Source organism: Mastigoproctus giganteus, chromosome 5 (genome assembly GCF_048544385.1).
Source record: "Mastigoproctus giganteus isolate SK-2022 chromosome 5, ASM4854438v1, whole genome shotgun sequence".
NCBI classification, from domain to species: Eukaryota; Metazoa; Arthropoda; class Arachnida; order Uropygi; family Thelyphonidae; genus Mastigoproctus; species Mastigoproctus giganteus.
In genome coordinates, this window is record NC_143579.1 from 33482972 (window position 1) to 33499006 (window position 16035).

At 39.5% G+C, this 16035-nt stretch overlaps 1 protein-coding gene across 3 annotated transcripts in view; it reads left to right on the top strand.

The window, feature by feature from the left end:
- Dis3l2 (Dis3 like 3'-5' exoribonuclease 2) overlaps positions 1-16035 on the top strand; it is a 440068-nt gene that overhangs the window by 75763 nt on the left and 348270 nt on the right. The window lies entirely within an intron of this gene.

The window sequence follows — 16035 nt, forward strand, 5'->3', positions numbered from 1 at the left end:
TTCTACCGAGTAAATTTGATCGGGCACGGAAGTGGCATCATCCACGGCTTCCACTAGAGGCGCTTCACATGCTCGCACTACTAGTAGAATGATTAGAATGCGTGATGCATTTTTCGTGACCAGTATGATATCTCGAGTTAGGGGTGGATTTAGGGTGATGGTCAGATGCAGCTTATTACCCCCTTAACCATGCATATAAGTGAATGTGTAAAACGTTCCTAAGTCTATCTGAAAAAAAAAATAAAAAACAAAAACCTGGTCCTCATGCCTGCCTTACGATGATAAGATACGACAGTGTCTGGAGTTCTAACTTTTTAGAATTTTTGAATAGTATGATTGCAACAATACAAATATTTGTCAACAATTTCTTTTTTCGTCTTGCATTTTCATTACATTCCATTGTTAGGTGTCCATCTGCGTATGTTGCTTCAGCTACAAAATCGGTACATCATTCGGTGCTATTTTACAGAGACATTTAGTTACGTTGCACTCGCAAGTATACATCTCTTACTTTAGTTATCATAAATCCATTGTATCTTGTCTTCCAGAAATTATGAAAATCTGTGAATGATCAATAAAATATTTATAATAAAAAAGTGGGGTGGATTGGATGGGATCTATCCAGTTATATTAAAGGAGGCGGCAAAGTAACTAAACAAACCCTTAGCCATAATTATGAGAGCATCCTTGGACTCAGGGGAGGTCCCCCACGGACTGGAGATGTCCAAATGTATCCCCAATTCACAAAGGGGGATCCAATTCACGAAGGGGGGATATGGAAGTGACACGAGTAATTACAGACCAGTTAGTTTAACTTCTGTTCCGGGTAAAATAATGGAGTCATTGGTTAAAGATGCATTGCAGGATCATATAGACAAGACTGCAGCAATAATTCAGACACAGCATGGGTTAAGGGAAAGTCTTGTCTGACAAATTTGATAGGATATTATGTTGTGGTTAAAAAGGAACTGGATGAAAAAATAATTTTGATATCATATATTTGGATTTCAGGAAAGCTTTTGACACTGTTGTGCATGGAAGACTATAGTACAAATTGGAGCAGAATGGTATTAAGGGTAAGTTGCTACAATGGATAAAAGGATGGTTCAGTGGGAGAAGACAGAGGGTGGTAATCAATGGGTGCTGCTCTTTGTGGATTAATGTTATTAGTGGAGTCCCACAGGGTTTGGTTTTGGATCCACTGTTGTTTTGTATATTTATCAATGATATTGATGAAGGTATATCAGGCTTAGCGTTGAAGTTTGCAGATGATACAAAGGTTGGCAGGGTTATTAATGACAGTAATGGCAGTGTGCTACTGCAACAGGATCTAGAAAATTTGGGCAGATGGGCTAAGAAGTGGCAACTGAAGTTTAACTTTGACAAATGCAAAGTACAGTGGTACCTCGGGTCACAAACTTAATTTGTTCTTTGACTCCGTTCGCGAACTGAAACAATTTTTCCCATTGAAATTAATGCAAATCCAATTAATCCGTTCGCCCGCCCCAGAAACATATTGTTTTTTGACTTTTTTATGGATTTATGTGTGGCAAAAATATATAATATAAAAATATACAGTATAACTTTACCTTTGTGGTTGATAGTTGCTGGCACAGGTAGATGGTAGAGGAGGAGAAGGAGGAAGACTACTTCTTCGAAGGAGAGTTCCATTCCATAATAACATCGGGCATTTCTGGTGTTTTTTTCTCTTGTTTGTATCCTGGGAAGTGGTTCGATTGCTGGCTCGGTGGCTGGTGTTTTCACACGATAACGATCCAGAGACATGTCTTTTTCTTTGTTGGATAATTTTCCGAAAATGGGACATCACCCTGTCATTTAAAATGTCCACTGCTCTGCTGGTCACAGTTTTGTTAGGGTGATGCTTCTCAATGAATACCTGCACTTCACTCCACTTGCTACAAATTTCTTTGATCTCAGCACTTGAAACATGTACCACCTCTTCCTTCTCCTCTCCTGAGTGCTCCTCCTGCATAACTTTCATCTGTTCACGTTGAAATTCAACAAGTTCGCCTGTGTTGAGTTCTTGTCTGTGGTCCTCCACCAGCACCACATCCTCCTCGTTGACCTCGAAGCCCAAACTCTTGCCAGGTCACAATCTCGTTTCCTAGAGTTACATCTCTCTCCTCGAAGTCTCTATCAGGCACACAGCCTGGCCAGTCTCCTCCAGGCAGATTGAAACGTGCGGTTAGAGACATTGTTCCATGCCTTGTCAGTGAGGTTTATGCAGTAGAGGATATGGAAGTGATCCTTCCAAAAATCATGCAGGGTCAAATCCGTGTCATTGGTCACCTGGAAACACCTGGAAAAAAGAGCCTTTGTATATAACTTCTTGAAGTTGGAAATTACTTGCTGGTCCATGGGCTGGATGAGAGGAGTGGTATTAGGAGGCAGAAATCTGACTTTTATGAAGTCATATTCAACATCAAGGTCTTCTTCCATACTTGGAGGATGGGCAGGAGCGTTGTCCATAACCAGCAGACACTTAAGGGGCAAATTATTTTCCTCAAGGTATTTCTTGACAGTTGGCGTAAAAACTTTAGTCAACCACTCCATAAAAAGTAATCTTGTCACCCAAGCCTTGCTATTCGCTCTCCACAATACTGGAAGTTTACCCTTTAGCACTTTATTGCGTTTAAAAGTGTGCGGATTTTCAGAGTGGTAAACTAAAAGAGGCTTAATCTTACAATCCCCACTTGCTTTAGCGCACAATAAAAGTGTAAGCCTGTCCTTCATTGGTTTGTGGCCAGTCAGTGACTTTTCCTCTTGGGTTATGTAGGTCCTTCTTGGCATTTTTTTCCAAAAAAGTCCCGTTTCATTGCAATTAAAAACTTGAGGTGGTACGTAACCTTCAGAGTTGATAAAGTTTGCAAATTCCTCCACATAGGCATCTGCTGCTTTTTAGTCCGAACTAGCTGCCTCTCCAAGCCTAACAACACTATGAATTCCAGTTCGTCGACAAAACTTCTCGAACCAGCCTCTACTTGCTTTAAATTCGTCAATGCTAGCATCACTTGTATTCGGCATTTTCGCCACTAAATCACCATGCAAAAGTAAAGCCTTCTCGCATATTAGGGCCTCTCTAACACTATCTCCCGCAAGCTGCTTTTCATTAATCCAAACTAACAATAATTTTTCTACTTCTTCTAAAACTTGAGACCTTTGCTTCGTTAACATAGTCACTCCTTTAACGCATCAGCCATCTTTAGCGCATCTTTGTTCTTTAAGATAGTACAGATTGTAGATTTAGCCATGTCGTACTGCTTGGCGAGATCAGAAACACGAACACCATTCTCATGTTTAGTTATTATTTTCTTCTTCATTTCTACTGTAATACTCTTAGGCTTCTTTACACCTAGATAATTTGGGCAGATGGGCTAAGAAGTGGCAACTGAAGTTCAACCTTGACAAATGCAAAGTACTGCATATGGGTAGAAGTAACCCCAGAGAAACGTACCAACTGTGTGGTACTACCACTTAAGGTGGTAGAAAATGAAAAAGACCTGGGAGTAATTGTGCAGTCAGATATGAAGTTTTCTGAGCAGTGCAGACAGGCTGCTAGGGCGGGTCATGGGGTTTTGTCAATGATATATAGGAATTTTGCTAGCAGGGAAAAGGAGGTGATTGTCCCTCTGTATAAGGCAATGGTCAGGCCACGCCTTGAGTACTGCGTACAGGTCTGGAGGCCTCATTTTAGGAAGGATGTAGATTTGCTTGAGCGTGTACAGAGAAGAGCAACACGATTGGTGAGGGGAATGAAGGGATTCTCTTACCAAGAGAGGCTTAAGTTCTGCAAATTGCAGTGGCTGGAGACTAGGCACCTGCGCGGTGATCTGATTGAGGTCTATAAGGCCTTGAATGGGTTGAGCACGCTGAATTCTGATGGGATCCTTCCACTTGTTCAGATTACGAACCTACGGGGACATAAGTTCAAATTAAGAAAGGACAGATGTAGAATAGATGTGCGGAAATTTGCCTTTAGCCAGCGGGTGGTTAATTGCTGGAACAAACTTCCATCTGTCGTTGTGGATGTTGATAGGTTAAATAAATTTAAGGAGGAACTGGACAGGCATTTGGAGGGAATGGTGTGATTTTTTTTTTTTTTTTTTTTTTTGTTGGCTGATGCTGCATAAGCTCCTACACTTGCTTTCTTGCATCATGTGCCACTACTACTACTACACCACTGTCACTAACACTTTTCACTTTCTTGGGAGCCATAATCAGGGTTAATTTAAGGCAAAAAGCAAAAAAAAATTGTATCAAGAACAGTGCAGCGACAAACAATGTTCACAGTACGCAAACTGAGTACAATTGATGCTGTTCACGAGCCGAAAACTTGGTGCCAAAGCCATGTTTGTGCGTTCGTGTGCCAAGGCCTTGTTCGCGGGTCTAGTCAAACTTTCTTCGGAAATTGTGTTCATTGGCCGATTTGTTCGTGACTAGAGGCGTTCGTGACCCGAGGTACCACTGTACACCATATGGGTAGAAGTAACCCCAGAGAAACGTACCAACTGTATGGTACTACACTTAAGGTGGTAGAAAATGAAAAAGACTTGGGAGTAATTGTGCAGTCAGATATGAAGTTTTCTGAGCAATGCAGACAGGCTGCCAGAGCAGGTCATGGGGTTTTCTCAATGATATATAGGAATTTTGCTAGCAGGGAAAAGGAGGTGATTGTCCCTCTGTATAAGGCAACGGTCAGGCCACACCTTGAGTACTGCGTACAGGTCTGGAGGCCTCATTTTAGGAAGGATGTAGATTTGCTTGAGCGTGTACAGAGAAAGGCAACAAGATTGGTGAGGGGAATGAAGGGATCCTCTTACCAAGAGAGGCTTAAGTTCTGCAAATTGCAGTGGCTGGAGACTAGGCACCTGCGCGGTGATCTGATTGAGGTGTATAAGGCCTTGAATGGGTTTAGCCCCCGTGAATTTTGATTTATTTTATTTATTTTTTTTTTTGGCTGATTCTGCATAAGCTCATACACTTGCTTTCTTGCATCACATGCCACTACTACTACAATGGATTTATGATAACTAAAGTAAGAGATGTATCTTGTCTTCCAGAAATTATGAAAATCTGTGAATGATCAATAAAATATTTACAATAAAGAAACTCTTTTATTTCGTAATTGATATATACAAATCAAAATACCTAAAAGAAATGCGAAGGATCTTTTGCATAAACCATCTACTGTGCGTGCTCGGCACACGCACAACTTTTTTATTCGTCTTTTTTTTAATAACTAGGGAAATATAATGGATACATTTTTTTTTCACGATAAAATTTTAATATTGCGAATAAAAAATAACATGAAATATTTCCCATATCAAAAATAACATAAAAACTATCACAAAGCATTCCACAATAAAAACAAATATTACATAAAAAACAAACTTTCTAGAAAAAGTACACAAAAAATCACAAATTACATGGAAAAAAAATATTTCACAAATATTCAAGAAAAATTTATTCTAAAAATTGCCATATACAATTTAGTTTTTTATTAATATTTGTTGTCAGTCTTCTGCATTGCTTAATAGCTGAGCGATGATTACAGAGGAATGATTTGGCGTAACGATCCAGATCAAATTGAAGCAATGGTGTTCCATTTAGATGTATGGTCATCATAATCTGCAACGTGTTTAATTGTCACAATATTATTCATTACGCTGAAAGTCCACTCAGCTTCAGCACTGCTAATCGCAATGGTTTCAAAGATATTTCTGGCTTTCTTAATTGAAAAGGGAATTTCGCTCTATTTTAATGATAAACTTTCTTCGACAATCTCTAAAATCAATCATTTTTATTTTATATTTTATAAGAAAACTTAAATTTCTTATTCGGTTTTCACTGTCTTGTAGCTGAGACGAAAGTTCTTTCACATTCCACGATTTCGGGTAGCATGTGTTTAAAATTTCTTTCAATGGTATCGTTATTTTCTTTATTTCATTTAAAATTGCCCTGTTACATTAATAACTTATCCTTTAAGGATAAAATAATGCATTTAATAACTTTTAAAGAGGTAATTTTTTTTACTTTCGATTTTAATTCCTTCTGATTCTTTCAACTTTAACATGCTCTCAATTTTAGCTTCATAATTTCCTTCAGAATTTTTCAAATTAGCAATAGCATTGATAGTTCGAATAATTAATTTATATGCTTTTACCATTGTGATTCTGTAAAGCTTCTGAAAGGAAAGAAGCTCCTACAGGATGTCGATCATTAGTGCTAAATGGGTAAGAAATTCTAAATTTAAGTCAATTTAATAATCCTGGATTATTTAACTTCTGATTCAAAATGTTTGCACAAGGCGGAATAATTCCTCCAACCTACAGTTGACGTCCGCAAGCTACAAGCTGCTCATCGTGGCCCGAATACACGACTGATCTTTATAGTTTCCACATCAAGTTCTTTAGCAATCATCCTTAATTTGCACTAGTTTTTTTGAGATTGGTGATACAGTTTTTTTTTTTTTAAATTATTGTCTTTATGCCATTATATTTTAGACCATTTTCTACACAGTGAAAAGCTCTACAAAGTTGCAAACTCTGCCATCATTTCACCATCATAAAGTTTATATATCTTAGTTTGCTCAATCCCCCCCCCCTTCTATGTTGGTACTCTCACTAGTTCTTTGAATACAGTGCAAAATGTCGGAATCACATGGATATTCAGCTACTGTGACCATGTAAACATAGACGGGGACATATTTACTGGAAGGAAAAGATCACTCACTTCTACAAAAAACATATGCCCATTTGTCAGAGTAAAGGGGAACCACAACACAGGTTGACCAGAGGCTATAATCCATGTTGAGAATCTTCTTAATCATCTGACTGGCTCTAATGGAAAGCATATTGACTAGTGCGAATTCTCGGTATATGACTGCATAGATTTTACAGACACCCCTAACATTTTGAAATGGTAATCCCTTTCACCCTTAATTCGCACTTTCTAATTACCTAAATTGCCTAAAGGCCAGAGGTGAGAATAGTGCATACATGGTTGTCTCTCCTAATCCATCTGTTATATGGAAATTTAGGCGCCTCCGTAGCCAGGCGGGAAGGAGCAGCAGTGCGTAGCACACACTTCTTGATTAGACCTGGGTTCGAGCCCGTCACCACCAAATACGGAGGATGCGGAAAGGTCAGGGAATGACCACCGCATATTCCCGGAGCAATATGGCCTTAGTTGCTAATGCTCCTAAAAACCAAATAACAACAACATGGAAATTTTCTTTGTTCAACAGAAACTATTTGAATTTAATTACCAAGGGAATCAAAAAAATTTGCTATAAAGAAGTTTGTTAAACAGAGGTCCGACTGTAATTAAATCAAAAATGAAGCAACTTTAAAATACATCACCAATCGATTGTGCCATTAAAATGCTGGGAATGGGGCCCTGCTCGCCCAACCGTAGTTTCGGCTCTGGATATTCAATAATCACATTTATGATTTCATTTGTAAAATAAATGATCGTCTCAACAATGGGCTCTCGTGAACCCACTATAGCTCGCCACTGCATACAGATTTTTGAAGAGATGCATAGGTTGTCTGCATACTGCAACAGAGGAAGGCAATCAGTTTTTAAGAGCATTGTTCAGATTGTTATTGAGCAATTGAGACCAACAGTAATTGACCCACTTCCATCTGCTCTAAGGCGAAGATCCTCCTCAATGTCCATACTGTTCAGAAAATTTAACAGTCAAACATATTCTGATTGACTGCCCTCACTATCAACAGGACAGAACATCCATCCTGTGTTCCCTGAGAAATCTACGAGAACCAGTGACATTACAACATATTATTGGAGTTGATGCAAACATCAACGAGTTTTTCTCTTATCTGAAAATAATTGGACTTTATGATAAATTCTAAAATATCTCTGTAAACGCAACCAAGCTGTTATGCCTAAATTATGTTTTTAGCTATGCTTAAATTTTATTTTTAGCATTTTCATGTGAATAGGCGCATTATAGCCGCAGCAACTTATGCACCGATAAACCCCCATAACACACACACACACGCACACCAACAGTAATTGGAGAAACAGCTATTATATGAGTACCAAAGATATTTCTGCTGTCATAATTTTTCTCTTAATAATTAATAGCTATTTGATTATTTTGTTTTATTTAGTCTTAGATTGAAAACTAGTGATACAAAAGTTCAAACAAAACTGAACCTTTTGTGGTTTGTAAGTGTCCTGAGAAGTTTGCTACATTGGGATAATATTAATTATATACTGCATATAAACATATATTACACTGATATAATATCGTTTATATGTTCATAAACATATAAAATAGGTATGGCATAAACACCTAATCTAAGTGATCCTGAGAAACGCTGGATTTTGATCTTTATTTCTTGGTTAAGATGAAGGCGAAAAATACAGTTCGTTTTGGAGACCATGGCAGAAATGTTGAGAAACATTCTACCCTTTGAGCCATGCACAGTTTCTCCAGGGCTAAATTGCGTGATAAGGCTCTTATCATATACTCCCTCCAATCATATCTGTGCAGAATTGCACATACTTTCAAATTTTACCCTAACTCATGACTTTTTCTCAACATTGTCCTGTATCTGTTAAGTAAGTCCTCAGATCTCCTACGCTCTCTGCCATGCCAACATGTAGAACAGTATCACCTTTTGTGCCCTTAAAAGATGATATCTGCTCTACACCATCATCAACTTTTGCCCTGGTAGACATACCCTGGGCCTATTCCACTTATCCTTTTTGCACAGTATATTTCCTATTTCTGTTACAATAAAATCACTGGCAATAACTGCCTCCTGTGGGACCAGCACATTCTGCCTTGGGGGTTGCTGCTATGTTGCCTGATGCTCAAGTGCAAGTTCTGGCCTTGAGTTGGGCAGCTGAGAGTTTGATGAGCCCCAATTTAATTCCTTCCTGGGCATTCACCCTGTTCTTCAAGCTCTCATAAATGCCCATCAGAATGCTTTTGGTTTAGATAAGTGATATCTTGTATAGGGTTGCATTGTGATGTCCCTTTTTATTATATCGCAGCCTTTGAGGAAGAGGTCATGGTAGCTTTCAGAATGTATGTGATGTGGGTTTATAATAATCTCCCTTCTCCCCTTCTTTTCCCAAGATCATCTTACAAGGACTGGTACGAAAGTAATGCCTTCTAATTTTTTGCTTTCAAATGTGGTGCTGTGGATAATTTCACGTGTCACTGAAACTAGAGACTACTCTAGCACTGTGATTAGCTCATGAGTGCAGCACACAGATAGTTCATAATGGTGGCTGTACAGATATATGTATCAAGAAAAAAGTGGTGATTGAATTTCTTACCAAGGAAGAAGTGATGCCTATCAAAATCCATATGCATCTCAAAAATGTTTATGGTGACAATACTGTAGATGTGAGTACAGTTAGACGTTGGGTAAGACACTTCAAGCGTGGGGGAAGTGACATTGTCGACAAGCCCCAAAAAGCCGGCCAGTAATATCAGTGACAACAGACAAGAGCTATCAGCCTGCACATGATGGAGGCCATTACAAAACTGGGGTGTACTGTTCTTCCTCACCCCTCTAATAGTCCACATATTGCACATTCCGACTATAACCTCTTTGGCCCGCTGAAGGATACACTCCATGGAATCCATTTTGCAGAAGATGACCAGCTCAAGCACAGTATTCGTGAAGCCCTCTGGAGCAAGAGTAAGGACTTTTACAGAATTGGAATAGTCTGACTCAGATGGCAGGAGTGCATAGAAAATGATGCCGACTTTGTGGAAGAATTAGTGTGTTTATTAATGATTGAGGATTAATTGATGTAAAAGGCATAGTTGTAGGAATTAAATTTTCTGAGCAAAAAAACAGGAGACATTACTTTCGTAGCCCTTCTCATATATCGCAGCTTTTTTTCCTATTTAAATTATTAAAAGTAATCATTTTAGTATGCCGCTGCAACAGGATTCATTAAATTAGATAGATGGTCTGAGAATTGGCAGTTGAGGTTTAACATTGATAAATGCAAGACATTGCATATTAGCTGGCAGTGATCTGAAAATAACACTGCTATCACACTCAAGGTACCAGAGAATGGGTAGGACCTGGAAGGGTAATCGTACAGTCCGATATGAAATTCTCTGAGCAGTGTAGACAAACTGCCAGGACAGCTCTTGGGGTTCTATCATGATATGCAGGAATATGGCAAGCACGGGTTAAGAAATGATCATCTGTTGTATAAGGCAATCATTAGGCCACATCTTGAGCGCTGCATTCAGGTCTAGAATCCTTATTTTAGGAAGAATGTGGATCTGTTGAAACTAACTCAGAAACAAACTTTAGTTCTGTAAATTTCAGCATCTGGAAACAAAAATTTAAATTCAAGAATTTAAATTGAAAAAGGATGGTTGTAGAATGGTTTTTGAATATTTGCTTTCAACCAGAGAGTAACTGATTGCTGGAGCAAAATTCTATCTGGTGCTATAAAGTGGATAATTTGGATAAATTTAAGAGAGAATTAGACAAATTGTTAGAGGGGATGAACAGATGATGAGTTTTTTTTTTGTTTTTTTTTTTTAATTTGGCTATTGCTGTACAAGTTGCTTTCTTGCATCATTTGTCACTGCTATTACTGATTGGCCGTGGAATATTCTATTAACTGACAAGACACATTGCATCCTTTTGTCATTAATTAAATTTCATTTATTAAATTCTTAGCAAAGCTTATTATCCTAGTACTCACTTCTGAGATCTGTATTGGTTAAGGTTAAAAGTTACATGAAAGGAAGGCAAATAGAGAGTAAAACCAAAAGTTCCATTACATTAATAAATTAATTAATTTAAAACATCCCTAGGAAAAGGGAGTGCACAGTCTTTTCCTGGTTGTTAGGGTACGAGTCATAGAGCATATGCTAAATGACAGTGACCTTTCCCTTCTAAATACTGGAACAAATACCTTCTTCCACATTCCTACCCGTACATTTTCTGCCATTGATCTCTCTATCTGCTCCCCTTCTCTGCTCCCTTCACTCACTTGGGAAGTGGAGGAGAACCCATATGCAAGTGATCACTTCCCTGTGATAACATCGTTATACAGTGCGAGACCGTGTCTTCCTTTCAGGTTACCACGGTGGAAGATTGATCAGGCTGACTGGTCTGCCTTCCAACATCAGGCAAATTTTGACTTCAGTACTGTCAGTCAGGAGCCTATCAATTATGCAGTAATGTACATCACAGAAATTATCGTCCAAGCAGCTGCGAATGCTGTTCCAAAAACATCTGCCCGGTTTCCACCATTTCCCAAACCTTGGTGGAATTCACAATGCACAGCAGCAAAAAAGCTCAAAACAAAGCGTGGGGGATATTCCCCCGATATCCTACAATGACCAACCTTATAGCCTTCAAACGCGCATGAGCTAAAGCACGCTATATCCGCCTTCAGAGTCAAAAGGAATTGTGAATCCGTTTTACTTCATCAATTACTCAGTCACTAGTACTAAGTTGGTCTGGGATAAAATCTGGAAAATGAAGGGAAAATATACATCCCACCCTTCTTCAATCCTAGATTATAATAGATGCACTATTGCAGATCCAACTGCAGTAGCGAATTCTCTTGGGGAAACATTCTCTAACATATCTGCAACATCTTCGTATTCCCCATAGTTCCTGGTCTTGAAACACAAAATTGAAAAACAGGCTCTTAATTTAAAGTCAAAGAGCCTTTATCCCTACAACAGGGCATTCACTATGGAGGAACTGAAAAGAGCCCTCACTCTTTCCAAAGCAAGTGCTGTCGAACCAGATGGCATCCATTATGAAATGATTAAGCATCTTTCACTAAACTCTATGGATTATCTGCTCCTTCTATATAACAGAATCTTTATTGAAGGGCAGTTTCCGGATTCCTGGCGCATGGCAATCGTTCTTGCCTTTGCTAAGCCAGGAAAGGATCCAAAAGTCACTACTAACTATTGTCCTATTGCTCTGACAAGCTGTCTGTGCAAAATCCTGGAGAGAATGGTAAATTTTCGTTTAATCTGGTATTTAGAATCAAATGACCTTCTCTCCAACATCCAGTGTGGCTTCCGAAGGAACCGGTCCACTTTGGACCATCTTATTACACTGGAAACATCCATCCGGGATGCTTTCCTAAAACGTGAACATTTAGTGTCTGTATTCTTTGACATGGAAAAAGCGTATGACACAACTTGGAGATTTGGCATCTTAAAAGATTTGCATAGCCTTGGTCTTAGAGGGCAACTCCCCATTTTTATTAAAAACTTTTTAGCCAATCGATCTTTCCGAGTTCGTGTGGGATCCTCACTCTCTCGTTCCTTCACCCGAGAGGAGGGAGTACCACAAGGATCAGTTTTAAGTGTCACGCTTTTTGCCATCAAAGTAAATTCCATCACAGAACAACTTCCTCCAATTGTAAACAGCACCCTCTGTGTTGACGACTTTAGCATATTTTGTCAGTCAATGCAACATGAGAGTTATTGAAAGACAACTGCAAAAAGCCATCGATCGCCTTAATTCCTGGGCACTTGCTAATGGCTTCAGGTTCTCGCCGGAGAAGACCGTTTGCGTACATTTTTGTCATAAGCGTATTCTTCATCCTGAACCTGAATTAAGGCTCAGACAAAATGCTATTCCAGTAGCGGCGGACACAAAATACTTGGGACTCGTATTCGATAAAAAGCTGACCTTTCTGGATCACATCCGTCAACTCCGCACAAAGTGCACAAGAGGGCTGAATATTGTGCACTCTCTTTTTTGAATTTATGCCCTCTCAGGTGATTATTCTGAGCAAGAGGAAGAATCCTATCGGCACTGAGCATGCTCAAGCCATTCATAGCCTTATACACCTCTATCAGATCACCTCTCCGATGCCTAGTCTCCAGACTCTGTAATTTGCAAAACTTAAGCCTTTCTTCGTAAGAGCAACCCTTTGTTCCATTCACTAATCTTGTTGCCCTTCTCTGTACTCGTTCCAGAAGCTCTACATCCTTCTTGAAATGAGGCCTCCAGACCTGTATACAGTACTCAAGGTGTGACCTGACCAATGCCTTATACAAGGGAATAATCACATCCCTATCCCTTCTAGAAAAATTCCTGTATATCATTGACAAGACACCATGAGCTACTCTTGCAACTCGTCTGCACTGCTCAGAGAACTTCATATTTGCCTGCACAATTACCCCCAGGTCCTTTTCATTCTCTACCACTGTCAGCGTAGTACCACAGAGTTGATACGTTGATCTGGGGTTACTGTTTTCCATATGTAGTACTTTACATTTGTCAATGTTAAACTTCATTTGCCGCCTTTCAGCCCATCTGCTCAACATTTCCAGATCCTGTTGCAGCAGCATAGCATCAGTAATGTCCTTAACAACCCTGCCAACCTTTGTATCGTCTGCAAACTTGGACATTAAGCTTGATATACCATCATCAATATCATTTATAAATACAGAAAACAACAATGGACCCAACACTGAACCCTGAGGAACTCCACTAATAAGATTAGTCCACGTTGAGCAGTGTCCGTTGATTACTACTCTCTGTCTTCTGCCACTCAACCATCCCTTTATCCATAGCAGCAATTTGCCTCCAATGCCGCACTGCTCCAATTTGTGCAGCAGTCTTCCATGCGCAACAGTATCAAAAGCCTTTCTAAGATCCAAATATATAATATCAAAGTAATTCCCTGCATCCAGTTCTTTTGTGACTACATCATAGTATCCAATCAAATTGGTCAGACAAGACCTGCCCTTAACGAAACCATGCTGTGTCTGAGCTATAACTGAATTCTTGTCCAGATGATCCTGCAATGCTTCTTTAACCAGTGCCTCCATTAATTTTCCTGGAACCGAAGTTAAACTAACAGGTCTATAATTACTTGTGTCAGCCTTTGATCCTCCTTTGTGAATTGGGTTTACATTTGCACATCTCCAGTCTATGGGTACCTCCCCTGAGTCCAAAGAAGCTCTCATAATTATGGCTAGGGGTTTGCTTACTTCCTTTGCTGCCTCCTTTAATATAACTGGATAGATCCCATCCACCCCGGGTGCCTTTTTTATGTTTATCCTCAACAATTTCTCCTCCACTTTCCTCTCAGTTATTAGAAAATCATCTAGCTCACTGCCAATGTTTACTTCACCTACGACATTCCCCTTCCTGAATAACTCCTCATGTGTGAATGTAGATGCAAAATACTTGTTTAGATTGTTAGCCACCTGAGCAGGATCCTCAACTGTTGAACCATCAACATCCAGTGGACCAATCTGATTCATCCCTTTCCTTCTTGAGTTTAAATAGGTAAAGAACTCTTTTCTGTTTTTCTTTGCATCCTTTGCCAAGGATTTCTCATAATCTGCCTTTGCCTGCCTAATCTTCTTTGTGACTTGGTTACAGACCAACTTATATCTATCATAGGTTTCCATGTCACCCATTAATTTGTAAGTATCCCATGCATTTTTCTTCTCTGCCATAATTCTCATTAGTTCATCTGACAACCATTTAGGCCTGAACCTTGAACAATGTTTCTTGGTTGGTATGTAAAACCTGGTAGCTTCCAAGATTAGTTCCTTGAATGCTTCCCATTTTGAATTTGCTGTTGGTGACATCATCAGTTGGCCCCACTGTATAGAATTTAAATACTGTCTCAGACCATCATAGTCGCCTTTACGAAAGCAAAAACCCTTCCCTTTACTTCTAATGGTAGTTACCTCCTTGAGTAAATCCCACTTCAGCACACTGTGATCACTGCCACCTAGTGGTTCCTTTATCTGCAGATTCTTAATGCATGAAGGATCACTACTGATAATCAGATCAAGAGTATTACTCCCTCTAGTTGCCTGCCGAACATGCTGGTGTAGAAAACAATCATCCAATAAATCCACAAAAGCTTTGCTAGTGTGTGAGTGAGCAACCCACAAATTCCAGTCAATATCTGGGAAATTAAAATCCCCCATTATAAGACTCTCTGATTTACTGGCCCATTCTGTTTCCCTGTGCAGTATCTTATTATACTCCTCAGAGTCATTAGGCCTATAGCACACTCCTACTCTCGATTTTGATTTACCTATGGTTAAGTCACACCAAACTGACTCGACACTGCCCTGTCCATCGATGTCGACTGGCTTCACTTCCTTGGATTTTATGTGTTTTTTAACTAATAGCATAACCCCTCCTCCCTTCCTATTCTGTCTATCCTTTCTGTAGACGTTGTACTCCCCAAATTCCAGTTCTGCATTCCTTATATCTGTGTGACACCACGTCTCTGATATCCCAACAATATCTGCCTTTGAAGTATTGAGCAATACCTCAAATTCATCAAATTTATTTACTAAACTCCTAGCATTGGTGTACATGCAAGTATACATGCACCTGTTTCTATTCTTAGCTACCCTAACACAACCCATGTGTTTACTTGTACCGCAATGACTTCCAGCAGTCTCTGAAATATCCTGCATCTTGTTTTTCAGGCTTCTGCTCATTCCAATAGAAGCAGTGCAAGAATCTCTTTCACCTCTGCCAGTGGCTACTGTTAATCTATTGGTCTTTGTCTCCCCCCAAGCTATCAGTTTTCCGACCCACCTAACAGTGCCTCAATAGCATCAGCAAATATTCTTGCACCCTTTCTATTTAAGTGTATCCCATCCCTGTAGAAGCAATCTCTCCTGTTAACAAGTACAGTCCAGGCTGAAAAAAATTCTACCCCTTGAGCCTTGCACAATCTTTCCAGGGCCGAATTGATCGACAAGGCTCTCATCATATACTCCCTCCTATCGTGTCTGGGTAGAATTGCAGACACTTTAAAATTCAACCCTACTTCACGGCTTTGGCTGACCCCGCAGCGAAATCAGCAATTCCCAATAATAATCGCTGCCTGTCATCCCCTATACAGACTACAGGCAAATAGTACACCAAAAGTTACACTCCCAATGGCAGGATTCGTGGAATAGACAGACTACGAATAAATTATATCGTATAAAGCCTGTAATTGAACCGTGGCAGTCTAGTCTGCACAGGAATCGTAAGG